General features: G+C 40.7%; 1 protein-coding gene and 1 non-coding gene across 2 annotated transcripts in view; both read left to right on the top strand.

The window, feature by feature from the left end:
- The window catches only part of ERC2 (ELKS/RAB6-interacting/CAST family member 2), an 859,053-nt gene that overhangs the window by 591,199 nt on the left and 248,694 nt on the right, over positions 1 to 19,160 (top strand). The window lies entirely within an intron of this gene.
- Positions 2,569 to 2,685, top strand: LOC128058620 (U5 spliceosomal RNA). Its single transcript, XR_008200504.1, has one exon. It is a non-coding gene; the product is annotated as a U5 spliceosomal RNA (small nuclear RNA).

Below are 19,160 nucleotides of genomic sequence, written 5' to 3'. Positions count from 1 at the left end.
TTAGCAGTGCCGCATCCATAATTCCCATTGGCACTGGGATTAACTCATATTTCCTGTTGCCCCTTCAGCCTGAGGTGCAGTAATAGCCAACCCCTTGTTGCCATTTCTGGGGTGCCTGGGCACATTTGTTTTATTAACCTTGCCCACCTCTCCTCTGTAGTCCTTTCATTGAAGTCTCTGCACTGGACCTGTCTGTGGTGAATTCTGTTTCTGGCCAAATCTAGACCAGTGCAGTGGGGAAGATCATGGTGCTGTAGTCATAGGTGTGAGATTTGTTATGATGATTTGAGAAAACATTGTTTAAAAATGTTTACATTTCCCATAGTAAGTAATTTTGGAAAAAGAAGCAGAATGCTTGATGCTACAGTCAAAATATTAAAGCAAAACTGTCATTCTGTGGTTCTATAAAAATAGTTGGTTTTTAAATAACCCTTGAATACAAATGACTGCTGCTGTGACAATCCCAGAAAGATGTGAAGCTGATGTTTCCAGAGTCAGCCTCAGTCTTAGGACTAGTGAAAACAGCTCCCTGTTCCTGCCATATACAAAGAATAAATGCCCCGTCCATATTCTTTAGGCTTGGGGGAGTTGGTTTGACTGAAAATGGAAGAGTTTTTTGAGATGGAAGGAAAGAGAGCATTCTAGAAGTCCTGGGCTACAGTATAAGACAGCTGCCTCCAGGCCCTGACATCTTTACAGCAGGCTCAGGGCACTTGGGAGTCCCATAAAGTTAAAGGCATTGCATCTTTGATCAGCAACTGCTCTAATGCAGACCTCCAGACTGAGGTGCAAGCTGAGCATGCCTACTCATTGATTCAGTCACTGTTCAGACATTGATTCAGCTCATTCATGAAACAAGTGATCCAGGAAGTCACAGTTGTTTATTGAGACAATGAATGAACGATTTCATGTCCAGTTATGGGATTAGAACATTGAATGTAGAATTGCAGCTAGGATAAGTGTGCAAAAAAGGAAAGATCTTTGTAGAGAAGAGAGCATCCTAAAGGTAGTAGAAGGGGTCCTTTAGGATAAACCATGAAGTGTTGAGTGAGTGGGAGTTCACTAAATTGAAGAGGCAGGCTAGGTGAGTGGATCAGGTCAGAGAGCACATTCTAGGAGGAGGAGATTCCCTGTGCAAAGGCCCTGTGGTAGAAGGGAGCAACATGCTTTTACTTAATTCACAGGTGGAAGCACAGAGACTGAAGGAAAGCAGGATTGACTGAGGCTGTAGGGATGGCAGAGGCCAGACTACCCCTGGGGACCGTGGTCAGATTAATGATACTTATCCTAGGAACAAGAACCCACTGTGGGTGAAGTAACATGATCAGATTATGATTTGAAAATGATAAAAAGCAATTACAGTGTGCTTACCATGTGCCAGAAACTTTTAAAGACCTTTGTAAATATAAACTTAGTATCTTCACAGCTTCCTCTAGGATAAATACTGTGGCCATTCTCATACTACTTTTGAGGAAAGAGAGGCATAAAGAAGTTGACCAGCCCAGGGTCACATAGCCCAGGTAGGGTTTGAGCCTCTCAGAATCGCCCTGTAGTCCTGCCCCATTGCTTGACCACCACAGCACACAGAGGCTTTTGTGTGGAGCATAGATTTGGATGTGGGCATACTACTAGGAAGCTGCTGAAGTTTTTGAGGTGGGAAAAGATTATCCTAAGATGGTGGCAGTGGAGATGGAGAGAAATGCAAGTTTTCAAGAGACCTATAGGGAGCTGAGCTTATTGGACTAGGTTTAGAGTGACTACTGGAGTGGTGGAGATGGGCGTCCCCCTCTTCCTCCTCTTCCTGCCAGCTCTGAGTTCTGTTTCCCTGAACGCTTTCATGCCTTTATGCAGGACTGTGAGGGAGTTGCTGTGGCAACTATTGCTCTAGTCCAGAGTATCTTAATGGCAACCCTTCTGATGCTGGGCTGGTTAATTCTTTGTTGTGGGAGCTGTCTTATGTTTAATAGCATCTGTGGCCTTTTCCTAGTAGATGGTGGGAACAATCCCCCACCTCCATTTGCAACAATCAAAAATATCCCCAGATATTTCCAGAAGTCCCCTTTGAAGGCAAAATATCCCTTGAATGAGAAGTGCTAGTCTACTCCTAGCCTCTATATATCTGTAGCTTCTCACCTTGGACTAGCAGCCTACCACCTCCCTGGAATACTGTGAGCCTTGAGCCAGTGTGTTAGTGGTATTAGTGAAGTTTTAAACTGGCCCATGCCCAACATGTGGGCCTTCTGCCTTCTGGAAGCAGGCAGTCCTAGATTGGGTAGATTCAGAAAGTTTAGAAAGGAGCCTTTCCCCATTATTTAACACTATTATTCCCACTATTTAACAGTGTCATCTTTGTCTTTAGTGGGGTAGCTTAGACAGCTGTCTATAATTCACAGCCTTTTTCTTTAGGGACATATACTCTTTAGTTCTAGGAACTGATTTCAAGATGAACTTTCTGTAATCTGCTCTCAGGTGTGGGCATTGCCTGAATCTTATGTTTCTGGAACAACTGTTTTCTCAGTAGCTCCAAAAGTTTCCTGTGAAGACTTTGATTTCTTTAGAAGGTCTTTCATACTCTGGTTTCTTTTCAGGCTGAATAAATCTTTCACCTTTTACTAAAGCTTTCCATGGAGAAGGCCTTTCATTGAAGAATATATCAAAGTTAGATAAGCTTCTCATTTGGAATGATGAATTTATCAAGTGCCTGTATTTAGAGAATTTTAAAGAATTTTGTTCATTTGAAAATTCCTTACTAAATAATATATTTTTTTAAAGTACCTTGAATAGTCTGCCTTTTAATGTAAAACCCATGCTGGCATCTGAGGAGAAATACTCAAATGAGATATGACTATAAGTTAGTGTTGATAAAAGCTGGGTTTTATCTTTTTTTTAGGGGACGGGGTGCTTCCATGGAACAGAGAGGTGTATTCCTGTGAGAATCATCTCTTGTCTAATAGATGGCCCAATGGGCTAGGGTAAATTTCTGTTAGACCTTATTTTTTATTTTAAAGATGTCAATTGCATACAAAAGTAAAGTGAAACTCCACTTACCTTTCACCTAACTTCAGCCATTACTCAACTCATTGGCAGTACTGTTTGCTTCCTATCCCACATTTCCCCACTCCTATGCCTCGGTTATTTTGAAGCAAATCCCAGGCATTATATCATTTCATTCATAAATATTTCAATATAAACATTCTTTTTTTAAGATAAACATTTGTGACAGCAAATTACAAACACTTTAAGGTAGAGGATAATTCTAATGAAGGCTTTCCCCCATAAATTTGAAACTCACCGGAATCTAAATGTGAGAGGTTTAGATTCTGATTTTTTTAAATGTTGCTATAAAACTGCAAAATGGACCATTTAGTGGCATCATATGGAGAAATTGGAAAAATTTATACCACCTGACACATTCTTCAATTGATTTCTGGCTCTATTCACCCTGGCTTATGCTTACGCCTCAGAACTGACATGACTAAATCACGGTAGACTTTTTGTTGCCTCTTGGTGATTGTTGCCATTTCTACACATGACTGGAAGGACGGGCCTTTCTTGGTCTTGTGTCTTTTCAGTTTCTAGACTGAATGGTAACTCTTCAAGATTTTGAAGAAAGAAAACGGACAACAGCTTTTGTTGAAGGGTGACCATAAACTAATGGTTAGTCTCATCTTTATGCCTAAGGGTTCTTGGGTATTGATTAATGGTAACTTTTCTACAGAGAATGTAGCTGAGATTAAGCTCTCTTTGTAATAAGATTAAACTCCCAAATCTCTACTGAGGCCTGAAGATAACTATTTTACTTCTTGTACTGTTTTTGTTGACGATGATCTCTTCTTGTTCCCAGAAGCCCCATTTCCTTGGGAATTTTTTTTTTTTTCTTCAGTTATTCTAGAGCAGTCATCCCAAACCTTTTTGGCACTTGTCACCAGTTTCGTGGAAGATACTTTTCCCATGAACAGGGGTCGGGGAAATAGTTTCAGAATGATTCAAGTACATTACATTTATTATACGCTTTATTATTATTATATCAGTTCCACTTCCGATCATCAGACATTAGAGCCCAAAGCTTGCACGCCCCTGCCCTAGGGTGTTCGTTCTGTAATTACTTCAATCACAATTCATTGAGCGAGAGGTAGGCTTCTCCCACTGCACTAGATGCCGATCTATTCATGGCTCAGACACAGTCCCCATTTCCCCAGCGCTTAACTCCAGTCTCGATGTTTTAGTTATTAGAATGGATCTTGTACATCCAACCTGAATGGTTTTGGGGAGGAGCAGAATGATTTCCATCTCTGAACATCTTCTTTGCCCTTTTCTCCCTCAACTAGGTTACCAGGGTATATCTTTGGGGTGAGCTAGATGTTTGTCTTGGGCTTGGTATTCCAACCTAGTTTCTCTAGAGGGGAATGATTTAGGAATGCATAACAGGTGGGCCAAGAACTTGGGCAACAGTCTTGCCCCACTTGAAATAGAAGGTGGATAGAGAAGGTGTCCCAAAAGGATAGGGAAATGTGAAGGTTCGGGTCTCACTCCAAAACAGACTTTATATCCATCACATTTTGGTTGACAGTTGGCCTTGAGCCAGGCAAGACTACATGATGACGATTAAGTGTGTCATCATGAAAACTTAGTGTTTCATGTCACCTAGCCTGTCCTCTCATCTGGTGATGCTCCCTAAATTGCAACAGCATTTCTGGAAAGAGGTCCTTTAACCTCTGCCCAGCATCAGGGTTGATGAGGAATACATTAGCACAAGAGTCAAGAGCCTGGGCTTTGAAAGGAAAGATGACTTGGGTTTATACCTCTGCCTTGCCATTTACTCTTCTTGCACTGTGACACTGACAAATGTATAAATGACATTACCTTGCCGGTGGAGTTTCTCTGATGATTAAATGAGCTAATACATATAAAACACTTAGCACAGACCTATATTTAGCAACTCTTAATAAATCTATCTATCAGCGTTCTCTCAGAGAACTGTCCCTTAAATGTCTGCCTTTTGTTGCACTGTAATAATTTTATTTGTCATGTCACCCTCTTGCTTTTTTTATTATTTTGCATTTTGCTTTTTGGGGCACATGAGCATTTAGTCCTTCTTAATGATTCTTAAAGTATTTAACACTGTTCTTCTGTCTTGTCCTGTTCTCAGTAGCCCCCATGCTATAGAATCTTCTTATCTCCAAAGTCCCCAGTTCTTCTTTGTCTTCTTCTAACAGGTTTAGAGGGCCCTTAGTAGTCTAACCCATCTCCATTAGATTATTCTCTGGATTCTTTTTCTGTGGATTCCACAATTAGTCACTGGGCACTTTCTATGGATAGGGCATTGAGTCCAGCCCTGTTAACATGGTACTAACCTAGTGAAACTTATGCACTAATGAGGAAGATGGAGTAAGAACTCTGATAAGAAAGGCCCAGGGTTGCAGGGGGCGGGGGGGGTGGATGGTATTAGGACATTGAATCCAGATTGGAAGGAAGCATGGGGGCTTAAAGAAGCTTCCAGGAGGAATAAAGGCCTGATATGAGACCTAGTGGCTGAGAGATGTGAGCCAGGTGATGAAGGGGGATAGGAGGAGTATTTCATATGGGACTTAAATACAGTATTTAAATGGACAACAATTAAATAGACGGGGTCCTGCTAAGAACCCAAACAACTCTGGAAGATTCTGCTGAAATATGTCCACCTCCATGGGGAGAGGGTATCAGAAATGTCATTCCCATAAGTATGCAATAATGGCTAACCTTCTACCACAGCACCCTTGCCTCCTAACCTTATCTTTACCTTAAAACAAATAGTTTCCCCTCCAAGCAGGTTAGAGTGCCCTTTTTCCTGCATTCTCACATTCTTCGTGACATGTGGTCATTGAAAGTTGGCTACTAACCCAAGTCATTTTTCGCGAGCTGCCATTGGAGATGCTATCTACACAATGTATAGGATCACTGTTTACACTCACATTGGCCAGCTGTAACTGGATATGAAATTTTCAGCATTACCTTTCTTGCATGATGGTATCAGAAATAATTTATATGTTTATAATAAGAAAGGATTTTTAAAAAAATAAGATACACAATGAAAGGGGTTCCCAGAACTGGTCTGGAATTTTTCAAGGAGATATTGAGTGTGGAAAAGATTTAAAACTCCAGCTTGGAGTTTGCTTTTCAATACAACTAATAGTGTATACAGGAAAATCCATGCCAGCAAACTTGAACAGCTTTTCATTGCATAGCTGAATGTTTTATTATTTTAATTTTTGAAATAATACCAAAAAAAAGAACTACCAAAAGAATATAAAACCTTAGCAAGAAACAATTTGATTCCTACCAAGACTGACTTCAGTGAAAATGGGCCTATGCCCTTTAGCATCTCTGAAAACACGCTTTCTTCTTTAAGCTTCATTAACTAAAGATGTAATAATGATCACAATAGGATGGTGTTTCTATTGAGCAGCAGCCAATGGAGGACCAGGAGAGCCTTAGCCTCTGATGCCAAAGTCCACAAGGCAAGGGCTCTCTAAAATCAGCTGGGAGAGGAGAGCGGGATTGCTTTTTTTTTTTTTTTGCCGACTGAGCGAATTATGCCCCTGTCTCATGAACTGTTTTAGCATCATTTCCTTGGGCCTCAGTGGCATCCAGAGCAGAAGTGATTAACTATGGGCTCAAAAGGTTCTTAAATCCAGCCAAGAAACCAGCTAGAGGAATGCAGCAGATGTTCCTGCATCTTAGATGTGGGTTGTATTATCTCTTGCTTGCCACACCTGCAGGGGCAAAGCCTGCCTGTTGGAGATACAGAGCTTAACTCTATGCATATATTAGTGTACAGACCACACACATACTCATGCTTCCTGATAAGACCCAGAGGTATACACGCTACTTCATTTAAAGATTAAGGAACTAGTAAATTCATCTATAATATGTTAAAATGTACACAGGGTCAGTAAGGCAGGAGAGAAGAGGTCATCTGTTATCATCATGAAAGAGTCAAATGACCCATGGAACAGTCAAATGAATACAGCAAATTATCTGTACTAGATCTGAAATTCTGTGAGTGCTACATATTTTAACAGAATAATAGATTGGATGATATAGATTCATTGTGTTATTGTTCAGTTCAGTTCAGTAACTCAGTCGTGTCCGACTCTTTGCAACCCCATGAATCGCAGCACGCCAGGCCTCCCTGTCCATCACCATCTCCCGGAGTAAACTCAGACTCACGTCCATCAAGTCCGTGATGCCATCCAGCCATCTCATCCTGGGTTGTCCCCTTCTCCTCCTGCCCCCAATCCCTCCCAGCATCAGAGTCCTTTCCAATGAGTTAACTCTTCACATGAGGTGTCCAAAGTACTGGAGCTTCAGCTTTAGCATCATTCCTTCCAAAGAAATCCCAGGGTTGATCTCCCTCAGAATGGACTGGTTGGATCTCCTTGCAGTCCAAGGGACTCTCAAGAGTCTTCTCCAACACCACAGTTCAAACGCATCAATTCTTCGGTGCTCAGCCTTCTTCACAGTCCAACTCTCACATCCATACATGACCACAGGAAAAACCATAGCCTTGACTAGACGGACCTTAGTCGGCAAAGCAATGTCTCTGCTCTTGAAAACACTATCTAGGTTGGTCATAACTTTTCTTCCAATGAGTAAGTGTCTTTTAATTTCATGGCTGCAGTCACCATCTGCAGTGATTTTGGAGCCCAAAAAAATAGTCTGACACTGTTTCTACTGTTTCCCCATCTATTTCCCATGAAGTGATGGGACCAGATGCCATGATCTTCATTTTCTGAATGTTGAGCTTTAAGCCAACTTTTTCACTCTCCTCTTTCACTTGCATCAGGAGGCTTTTTAGCTCCTCTTCACCTTCTGCCATAAGGGTGGTGTCATCTGCATATCTGAGGTTATTGATATTTCTCCCAGCAATCTTGATTCCAGCTTGTGTTTCTTCCAGTCCAGCGTTTCTCATGATGTACTCTGCATAGAAGTTAAATAAGCAGGGTGACAATATACAGCCTTGATATACTCCTTTTCCTATTTGGAACCAGTCTGTTGTTCCATGTCCAGTTCTAACTGTTGCTTCCTGACCTGCATACAGATTTCTCAAGAGGCAGGTCAGGTGGTCTGGTATTCCCATCTCTTTCAGAATTTTCCACAGTTTATTGTTAAAAGCAGTAAATAATATTTTTGTAGGGCTTTGAAATTATAAAAATGCTTTCTCTTGTGTGACGTTTTCAAGTGACTAATAGCATGGATGTTACATCTCTTTTCATATCTGATAAATCAACAATCACTTATTTCGAATAAGACTTCTTTTAAAAAACATAAATTAAATGTGCATATTGTGAGAATACTGACTAGCATCAGGAAGCAAGTGTTTACCTGAGAAAAAGACTTGATGTTTGGATTTTTTTTCTAATCTCTTTTCCTTTGCATACATTTTGCATAGTCATGATTTTACTGCTACTATTAGCTCTGTTTTTTCTTTTACAGGGAACAGTGCTTCTTATTCTCCAGTTAGTATTAAAAATTTTTATTTAAATAATTGAATATGGTAGGAATAGTGCATATACAGTCACTGTGGGTAAAGGGAATCCTTATAGTTTAGTTTGGAACTATGTACAAGGTTTAACTATTTTCTAAATTTGATAGTAGTGATGGGTTCACAACTGAATATACTACAACTCATTTACTTGTACACTTTAAATGGGTGAATTGTGCAATATGTGAATTATATCTTAATAAAGCTATTGAAAGTGTAGGGCTCTGCACAGTATTATGAGATCTCCCTGAGTCAGTGCTAGGAGCTGAAAGCAGACAGAGAAGATTGCATAATTAGGTCATGGCATTATAACTTAGACATGTACTTTTTCAGTGATTCCGCAGAGGTGAGAGAGCAATTCATTTAGCCTGTGAGGTAGGGAGGACTTTGAAACATATTTAAACTAAGTCGTAAAGACTGATAGGAGTCCGGTGGATGAAGGAGTGAAAGTAGCATAGGGATGTGGGTAATAGGAACTCAGTAAGGACTTATTAAATAGGAGTTATAGTGATGCTAGTAATAGGGGTGTTGGTAGTGATGGTGGATGATGATGATAGTAGTGATGACAATGACTATCAGAGGATCATGGTAGTCATGGTTGTGGTGATGGCATAATGTTGAAGATAATGATGGTGACAACATGATAATAGTAGTGGTAATGGTGGTTGTGGAAATGATTTTACAAAGACTTATATGCAGAGTACCTCATCAAGATTGCCGGGAGAAATATCAATAACCTCACATATGCAGATGACACCACCCTTATGGCAGAAAGTGAAGAGGAACTAAAAAGCCTCTTGATGAAAGTGAAAGAGGAGAGCGAAAAAGTTGGCTTAAAGCTCAACGTTCAGAAAACGAAGATCATGGCATCCAGTCCCATCGCTTTATGGGAAATAGATGGGGAAACAGTGGAAACAGTGTCAGACTTTATTTTTTTGGGCTCCAAAATCACTGCAGATGGTGACTGCAGCCATGAAATTAAAAGACACTTACTCCTTGGAAGAAAAGTTATAACCAACCTAGATAGTATATTCAAAAGCAGAGACATTACTTTGCCATCTAAGGTCCGTCCATGGGAAATGGATGGGGAAACAGTGGAAACAGTGTCAGACTTTATTTTTTTGAGCTCCAGGGTCACTGCAGATGGTGACTGCAGCCATGAAATTAAAAGACGCTTACTCCTTGGAAAAAAAGTTATGACCAACCTAGATAGTATGTTCAAAAGCAGAGACATTACTTTGCCGACTAAGGTCCGTCTAGTCAAGGCCATGGTTTTTCCAGTGGTCATGTATGGATGTGAGAGGTGGACTGTGAAGAAAGCTGAGCACCGAAGAATTGATGCTTCTGAACTGTGGTGTTGGAGAAGACTCTTGAGAGTCCCTTGGACTGCAAGGAGATCCAACCAGTCCATTCTGAGGGAGATCAACCCTGGGATTTCTTTGGAAGGAATGATGCTAAAGCTGAAGCTCCAGTACTTTGGACACCTCATGCAAGGAGCTGACTCATTGGAAAAGACTCTGATGCTGGGAGGGATTGGGGGCAGGAGGAGAAGGGGACGACCCAGGATGAGATGGCTGGATGGCATCACGGACTCGATGAACATGAGTCTGAGTTTACTCCAGGAGTTGGTGATGGACAGGGAGGCCTGGCGTGCTGCGATTCATGGGGTTGCAAAGAGTCAGACACGACTGAGCAACTGAACTGAACTGAATGGTGGCTGTGGAAATGATTTTACAAAGACTGAATTTGAGGAACTTCTCGGGCTACTAAGTGATGTGCTTCTAGGCATCTGCAGCCATTGGTCTTGAGCGGCACATGGCAGGTAGTCAAGAACACCTGTCATTGGCTAGTGCGTTGCTTTTTGATCAAATATCATCTTTCATCCAGACTTGTAGGAGCTGTTTATCAGCCTATAAAAGAGGAGCTAAACATTTAAGCAGTTAGTCAATCGCTGCACTTGGATCTGAAATATAGTGGTTTGTACTTTTGCAGTCAGAAACTACTCATGACAGTGATTGGTCTGCTGTGGAGGCTACCGTGGATCTAAGTGTTGGATATCACCATGATCCCTTCCATGAAAATTTTGAGTTAAAAATACTAGAATGAACTACTTGAAATTGCCATATTTTAGGTCAAAAATAGTTAAATATCTGCCATTTCATCTGGATTAGGCTATCATCTACCTTGTGCTGATTTATATCCCACTCTCTTAAATGTGTGGAATAGCCAGGAGGAGTCAAAAGCTGATACATGTTATTCTGCTATTATGATAGCATCTGTGCCATTGATTCTGTGTGTGTGTGTGCGTTTGCATGCACATTTGCGTGTATGTATTTGTGTATGTATGTCTGTATGCGTGTCTGTATGTCTGTATGCGTGTCTGTATGTGTGTATGGAAGAAGTATATAGATCAATACTTTTCAGTGCATTAGCCATGGACCTGCTGTGACTACCAAGCATTTGAAAGTTGCTTGTCCAAACTGAAGTGTGATACGAATGTAAATGCACTCCTGATTTCAAAAATTTATTATGAAAAAAAGAATATAAATTATTTCAGTATTAATTTTCTATTTATACTGAAATAATATTTTGAATACATTTGGCTAAATAAAAAGATTAATAATAACTTCAATTGCTTCTTTTTACCTATTTTTAAAGTGGCTACTTGAAAATTTGGCTTGTATTTCTATTTGACAGTGTTGCTACAGACAAAAAGGATTTTTAAAGTCCTTTTCAGTGTAATTTTTTGGCAGATTCAAGAGGAAGACAATTCAGAGTGGGTTTTAGAAATTGCCCTTGGATATCCTGAGCCCAAATCTGCTTCAGTTTCTGCAAAAGAGGGAGGAAAACCAATCTGGCCTCTAAAATCTACATTTTAAAAATGGCGTTATAGACATGTATTCCCTCTGTAATATACAAAATAAATTCTAACAGCTCATAGTTTTTCCATGTACTTATAGTATTTTCTTTGCTTTTACTTTTTGTTCTCTATGTTCTTCCTGTCATCACTTTATCAAAATATTGAGGCCCTGGCATCGAGCAAGTAGAGATATTCAAGATACATAAATGCCTCACTTATTCAGTACTGAGTTTATCTGAATCGCTTGGGGATTGGCTAAGTGTATGAGCATTCGGGTTTCTCTGAAATTGAGGCCATGCCACGCAGTGAGGGATTAGTGGGAGGAAAAGTGTGTCAGTCTCCGGGCGCTGACAATTTGAACTGTCAGGGTCAGGGCCCTGTGGTCTCCTTTTGCTCCCCTAATCCTGACTAAGAAGGCATTTAAGTAGAATCCTGGGGTGCTAAATTAAGGAGGCTCTAATGGGAAAATGGGAAGTGGAGGGTTTAAAGGACACCCATTAATGTGCTCACTTCAAGATGTACTCTCATCAGTGCTTCTTAGGAAGGCACATGCTCACCAGTAATGTCTTTTCTTTTTGGAACACAACCAAGGGCACGTATGGAGATTTTTAAACATAATATTTTGGAACCCAAGGGAAGCCAAAATATTGCAGACAGTGATAAAACCACAATTTAGTAATTGTGTTGTGTGATCCTGCAGCATGTGGTAGGGCCGCTAGAACGGGAAGTGTGACGAGTTTGGGCAGCAGACATTGTGCATCTCAAGTTGCCATCTAATCCTCCCTTAAACAGGTCCAGGCAGATACACAGGCTGTCCAGAAACCCTTTTTTCTCTGTAGCCACATCTTCTAGGCCAAAGAGCAATCAGGGTACGTATCAGCTAGGGATATACTTACCTGCCCTAACAGAAACTCTTAAATTGAATAATATTTTTTTTAACGTAACAGTAAGTCTGCAGGGAGCCAAAAAGGGTACAGTGTTTTACTCTTGCTGTTCTATTTCATCCTCTGTCATGGCTAGCTTTTCTCTTCATGTTACAAAATTGTTGCTGCAGATTCAGTCATCACATCTGTGTTTCATCACAAGGAAGACTATGTGCTAAACAGTGTCACCTATGGAAAAGTATATCCCCTTCCAAGGGGATATCCGTGTATTACTGGCCTGAAACGAGTTATATAACTTCTCCCAGATGCCAGGGACTCTGAGCTGGTGAAGGTGTAGCTTGACTGTAGAGCCTATAAACCTTGCCACTCTATCAGAGGAAGATGTACTCTACATAAGCAGCTCCTAGTTTCGTTCTTGCCACATAGGAAATAATCAATAAAAGAATCTTAAACTAATCTCACCTTTATGATTAAAAGATGAGATCAAGCAACACTCTGACTATATACTCTAGAGAAGTGGTTACTTTGATTAGTGTCTGACACTAACTAAGTGTACCCTTTAGGCATGTTTGGCCTGTAAAACACAGGGCTCAGTGCTTTACCTTTCTTACTCCCCGTAAAAACTTGATGAAGGGACACTCTTCTCAGGTTTCAGAGAAGGAAACTGAGGCTCAACAAAGCTAAGTAAACTTGCCTAAGGTACATACTGATATGGAAGAGGGCTAGGTGCTCACCCTTGCCTTCAGCCTGGGCATTTGTAACCTTTAAGCTCTTATATAAAATAGAAGACTCTTGGTAGGTTTGCCTGTTGTTAAATCGCTAAGTCATGTCCAGCTCTATTGTGACCCCCGTGGACTTAGTCCACCAGGCTCCTCTGTCCATGGGATTTCCCAGGCAAGAGTACTGGAGTGGCTTTATGATTTCCTTACCTAAGTAACCTGTTAATCGCATTTGAAGCCTAGAACCAAAGGCTGGAATAAATAGCAAAAAGGACTGTGAAAAAAGGAAAAAGGATGAACAAATTAGGCTAACTTCGGTGTGACTGAAATAGGTCCCCATATTATGAGCTGTTAAAGGCCTTAATGATGCCAAATTCAGACTCTGTCAGTCTTAGAATATTTTCCACCAATTCTCCATTGTGGGGTTGGGGGTGAGGGGGAATTTGCCGTGTCCATATGGTAATGGTTTGTCTGGGGTTTTCTCAGGGCATTCTCAGGAACAGTTAGGCCATTTTGTGCTGGGTGCTGTTCTGGAGGAGTGAGAAGGAGCTGTGTGCGTGTCTCGAGGTGGAACCAGCCCTGCCAGAGTGGCCCCTGGCTGCCATGAGATCCAGTAGCATGGAAGGAGAGGTAGACTGGAATCGCCTCCAAGGAATGGAGGTTCCCCAAGAATGATGGATCTGCCTTTGATGTCTGGCAGCTTCCAAATAGCACAGAAATGATACAGATACATGCCAAAAGGGGAAAAACAACTTTTGATCTAGTTAGAACTAATTAAACTTTCAATGTGCATGAAAGAAACTTGAGTGCTGGCCAGTTGTTTGCTGTGGATGGATTTTGTCAAAGAGCATAGTTGAAAATAATGTAACTAAAGCAAACCCCTGCCTGCTGTCCTACTTGTGGGGAGTTAATTTTTTGGTCTTTGCTTCTAAAATGTTAAGGATTTCCCCCCTTGCAGGATGAAATTACCTGCAGTCTCTTTTTTTCCTTTTGTACAGTGATATTAAGAGTGATGTTTTTCTTTAATGTTTTCTCGGAAGGCTCCCACTTCAAGCCTTTCTTGTTGTCATATCTTGTTTAGTCTAATGTATGTTTTTTGTTAGTGTGTGGACTAAAAAAGGTAATCTAATTAACAGTAGAAGGCAAGAAGCCCTGCAGGATTTTGGCAACAGAGGAAAACGTGGGCTCTGGTATTTGATCAACAGCTTCCACTTAAGGCTCACAACTCTTGCCTCGTTAGCAGGGAACTTTTTCCGCTCTTCATAATCGGGCTTCAGCAGAATATAAAGTGTGTATTTGACAGGACAACAGTCACATCTAAGAGTGGATTTTGAAAATTTAGGTTGCCTTTATTCAGAGCGACTGGCTTAGTAAATGTTTAGAGGGCCCTAATTATGCTTTGGGGGCGATTAAAACATTGTGGATTTATGCTGTTTCACTAAGGAAAAAAGCCTACCCCACATACCAAGAAAGGGGGAAAAAAAAAACTAAAAGGGAGGAAAGAAAAGAAAAAGGGGAGGTGGGTTGGGTGATGGGGAGAGCTCACAGGGCCTCAGCTTGGAGAGGCGGCCTCTTGGTAGAGCATATGAATCCACTTACATGTAAATTGCTTGTCGCTATGAATTAAGGGAAGGCTATGAAAGAACTGCTTTGCCGTGTTTACTATAGGATTTTTGACAGACTCTTTCCTCTTTCAAGTAAATTTGGCTTAAGTCCATAGTCAGTCCAGTTTTAAGTAAACTCCTCTTTTGTTACATTAACAAGGTTATAACATCACTGGGGCAGATTTCCAGCTGCAGGAACCGAGGCCTAAGTATGGGGCTGAGAGTATAATTAAAACCTTCGGGTGGGAGAGTTAAACTCTCAAGTAAAATTGGATAAAAGGCTAATTGTCCATAGCAACATAATACATGCTTTAAATATCTGTGAAATGAAGATGAATAGTAGGAGGCTTGGAAACAATCCTTTTCTACTCTGAATCGAGATCTGATTTTTTAGCTCAGGATAAAGGGCATTCATTTCTGCAGACATACACATACACCTCAAATGTTGAAAGCTCAGTGCTGTCCCTTGTGACTCCTGTGACTTGTCTTCTATCCGTGCTAAAGATCTACCTACCTTCTTCTGAGGAACTTCTCTTACAAAATGGGGAGTGAGTGTTTATGGCTAATAAGTGGGACCTATGAGTGGGGGACCTACGTATTTTGGTTGCATAGGTCCAAACAGAGGCGTTGTGTAGTTTGTCCACATTTGCCATGGCTTCCTTTAAAGAAGCGGTGGTAATGGGGTGTGAGCGGGTTGGCAGGGAGTCTAGGAGAAAGGTGCACATACCTTTGGTGACCTTCTCAGAGATGACATCCAGCCAAGCAAGATGATACATTACCACAACGCTAAAAAAACAAAACGGCTTGTAATGGCAGCTTGTCCTGAGTGAATGCGTTGGGAAGGTCCATTTGTTATTCATTAGGAGCAGCCTGGCTGGTCTGGCATGGTAGGGAGCCTGGAGACTTAAGGTCATTCTACACCCCTGCCCCAATGGCACAGACAACAGCGAAGACAGCTTTAGCAGCCCCTACACTTCTAGACTTTGCTGCTGCTCTTTGAAGCTCTGCAGGAACGAAGGTGTTCGAAAACAGTTTAGAGTTACTCTAAGAGGGTGGGAGATGGGGGTGGGGTGGAAGGGAAGAAGAAGGGGAAAAAATAAAATGATTTTGTTGGCAAAATGACTTCATGGAGCTGAGCACAGTGAGCTGAAAAGCCCTTCAGCTTCCCCCCAGCAGCCCAGGAAGTATACCCCCAAAGAGCTGCAGGTCTCTCCGTCTGAAGTAGGGACAGTTGGAAGAGAAAGTGTGTGAGGAGCCGGGGTTTTTGGAGAGTGGTCAGTGTTTGAGGGCTTGCTGGGAGAGCTGTATGACCATGCCCAGCTAACAGAGTTGCTGGGTGCAGCGTGGTAAGGCACTGAGGGTATCCTGCGCCGCCAGGAGGGCAGGCCAGTTCTTTGTGAACCAGAGATGCAGGACTGTGGTTGCAGGGCGGCTGGAGCTGGGCTGTGGGAATGGAAGGGCGGTGGAATGCTGGCAGTTATGGGTATCAGCAAGTGGACTAATTGAGAGTGTTGGTCTTGCCTGCCAAGAAAAGACGGTCTCCTCCCTGGGCTCTGAAGTACAGAGTGGTACTGAGGCTTCCCTGTGTGCTTAAGGGAGAAGACTCAGGAATCGCATTTCTGTTATTTTCAGCCCAGTTGTGTTACAGAGTATTTTGTCTTGCTGCATAATATGGATACTTGTGTTTTAAATTAAGAAGTTTCTTCTCACTTTGTGAATTAAGAGTGCTTTAAGATAGGATACACCTACTGCTGGAGCTGGGGGGTGCTTTCCCTCAGAGCCGAGAAGCTGTGTTCAGTTCCATCATGGTTATTGATGTGCTTTTATGATATGCATTGGAGCCTCCTTGCAATACTTTTTTGCTCAAAGAGTTATTTAGATCACACATTTGCCTCGTGGCTGCTCACTATCAGTAGTGTTTTAAGTATGTTTAAGTATGTCGAAAAAGAGCTTATATTTTAGAGTGTATAAATCCATTTCTGTTGCCAGCATTATAAATTTAAATTCCTCCTTACATGTACTAAATTCATGTAATGCATAAACTGGGTTATAGCTCAGAGAAGGAATGACATTATGAGAACATAAAGTTGAACATGCTGTTTAATAGGAGCCAACTCTTATTAGTTCAGGCTAGTAAAATTTTAGCCATCTTTACATTTCTTTGTCTTTAAGTAGTGTATGTTTAATTTTTGAAGTAGAGGTTTAGTTATCATGTGTATATACATACATACATATAAGTTAAAGTGGAAAAAAGTACTCCTCTTTCTGTCAGTTGTTAATATTTGATGCCAAAATATGGGGAAAATAGTCCTGTTAAATTTTTTAAAGTTATGTACTATTTGGGAAGCAGAAATTGGGATTTTTTTCTACCCAGGAGGGTAGGCCAGTTTGGGTTTGATTGAATGACTATCCATTTTGTAGAGTACACGGTTGTGGGGAGGCTCCTGGCCATTTCAGAGACAAACGTCTACATTCTCTATAAGTCAATAAATATTTATAAATCAAATGTTTTGTGATGAGGGAGGAGCTTTTCCTACCAAAAGGTTAATCTTACCAGACATCTGTCTCCCCACCCCTCCCCCACCACTTTATCTTCAACCCAGAGGATGCATATCCCTTATGACACAAATATTACCATTATTATCAGTAACCCTCTATTGGATAGAAGAGAAACAAAACAGTGATAAGTACTCTCCATGCTTACCTTTTCTTTTGTAAATTATTTCTCAATTTTGTTTTGTTTTCTGTATTGATAGCCTGACAAAAAGGAGTAGCAGTTTTCTGTTTGGGCAATGAAAAAATTTTGGAAATAGATGATGGTGATGGTTACACAATATTGTAAATAGAAATGGCTAAAATGACAATTTTTGTGTTATATGTTTTTTGCCACAATAAAAATGTGATGAGTGATAGAGAATGAGAAATAAATAATAGGGAGCAAAGTCCCAGGGATCCTTTTGGTTTGTAACCTCATTGTATTCAGATTTCTGTTTCTGTGTCAGCTTATCTGAGAAGGCTTTCCTGATCACATTAGCTAAAATGGCTCCTTTCTTGTTACTCTTTGTCTTCCTAAGTTTGCTCTAATCTTATTTTTAGTTTTAGAGTTTAAATAAAATTCACATAATAAAATATTTTAAAAATTTAAATAAAATTCACAGAATATAAAATTCACCTTTTTAACTAATTAAAGTTTACAATTCAGTAATTTTTTTTTATATATATAATGTGTTATGTAGTCATCCCCACTATCTAACTCTAGAGTATTTTCACCACCCTGTGACATCCTCATACTCATTGACCAGTTACTCTTACCTCTTTTCCCATGCCCCTGACAGCCACTAATCTGCTTTCTGTCTCTGAATTTGCCTTTTCTGGGTATTCCAAAAATGAAATCTGTATGTGGCCTTTTATGTTTGGTTTCTTTCATAGCATAGTGCTTTTAAGTCTTATCCGTGTTGTAATAATGTATTACTACTTTATTTCTTTTTATTGGCAAATAATGTTCCATTGAGTAGATACACCGCATTTTATCCATTAACCAGTTAATAGTCATTCGAGTCATTTTTACCTTTTGGTTGTTATGAATAATACTGCTGTGAATATTTGTCTACAAGTTTTATGTGGATATACATTTTCATTTCTCTAGGGTATAGATTTCTTCTTCATAACACTACCACTATATCCATATTTGTCCTGTGTGTGTGTGTGCGCGTGCGCGCGCGCACACACATTCATTGTCCATGGGTCCACAGCCCCCATTTTAGAAGGTAAATTCTGGAAGAGCCTAGACTATCTTAGTCTCCAGTGCTTAGAACAGTGCTGATTGAGTGAATGAGCTAATGAAGAATGCAGTTCTGTATTAGATGAGCCACAAAGTTCTTTCTGAGCCACAGAGTAAGTTCTTTGGTTTTTCTCTCTTTTAAGTCATTCTTTAGGTTGTGGTTGGGCAGGGGGGGAATACTCAAAGAAGAGAGCTGTTATTCATTGTCACAGGAGTGTTGGGAGAGTCCACCAAGGCTACCGCCAGGCTGATGTCTAAAGACACAACAGTGGGATGCCTCAACCAACCACCAACCCATGTTATTTTTTATGCCAATTACTGCTATCAGAAGAATCAGTTCTTCCTGTGACAGACATTGTCTTGTATTTATAATGAAGGCAGAAATACAATTCTTTTTTAGTAGTGCCAAGAAGAGCAAGATCTTCATCTTTTTCAGAGGTGCAGTGTCCATCTCTTCTCTGACACATATGCCAGAGAGGAAAGAATGGGTTGTTGCTGCCTGGGGTGAGGGCCAAGTATATTTTTATTCACTAGTTGCATTTAAAAGGCCAGAGGCATCTTTTTATATAAAGCCAAAGTAAAACTTCAGTTCCTGCAGAATTTTTGTATACTTCAGCAAGACAGGTATCAGTCTCAGGGGAGAGCAAACGAGGCGTTCTACATTTGCCTGCCCATCCTCAGTGGATTCTGGCAGGTATTATTTTAACTTTTAGGAATTCTACTAGCTTTGCCTTTGTTTTCATGAACTATGGAATTTAAAATACTCTTCATGGATTCTATAGGATTTT

The sequence above is a fragment of the Budorcas taxicolor genome, chromosome 1 (genome assembly GCF_023091745.1).
Source record: "Budorcas taxicolor isolate Tak-1 chromosome 1, Takin1.1, whole genome shotgun sequence".
In the NCBI taxonomy this organism is placed as follows: domain Eukaryota; kingdom Metazoa; phylum Chordata; class Mammalia; order Artiodactyla; family Bovidae; genus Budorcas; species Budorcas taxicolor.
This window is presented reverse-complemented; position numbering and strand designations above follow the sequence as displayed.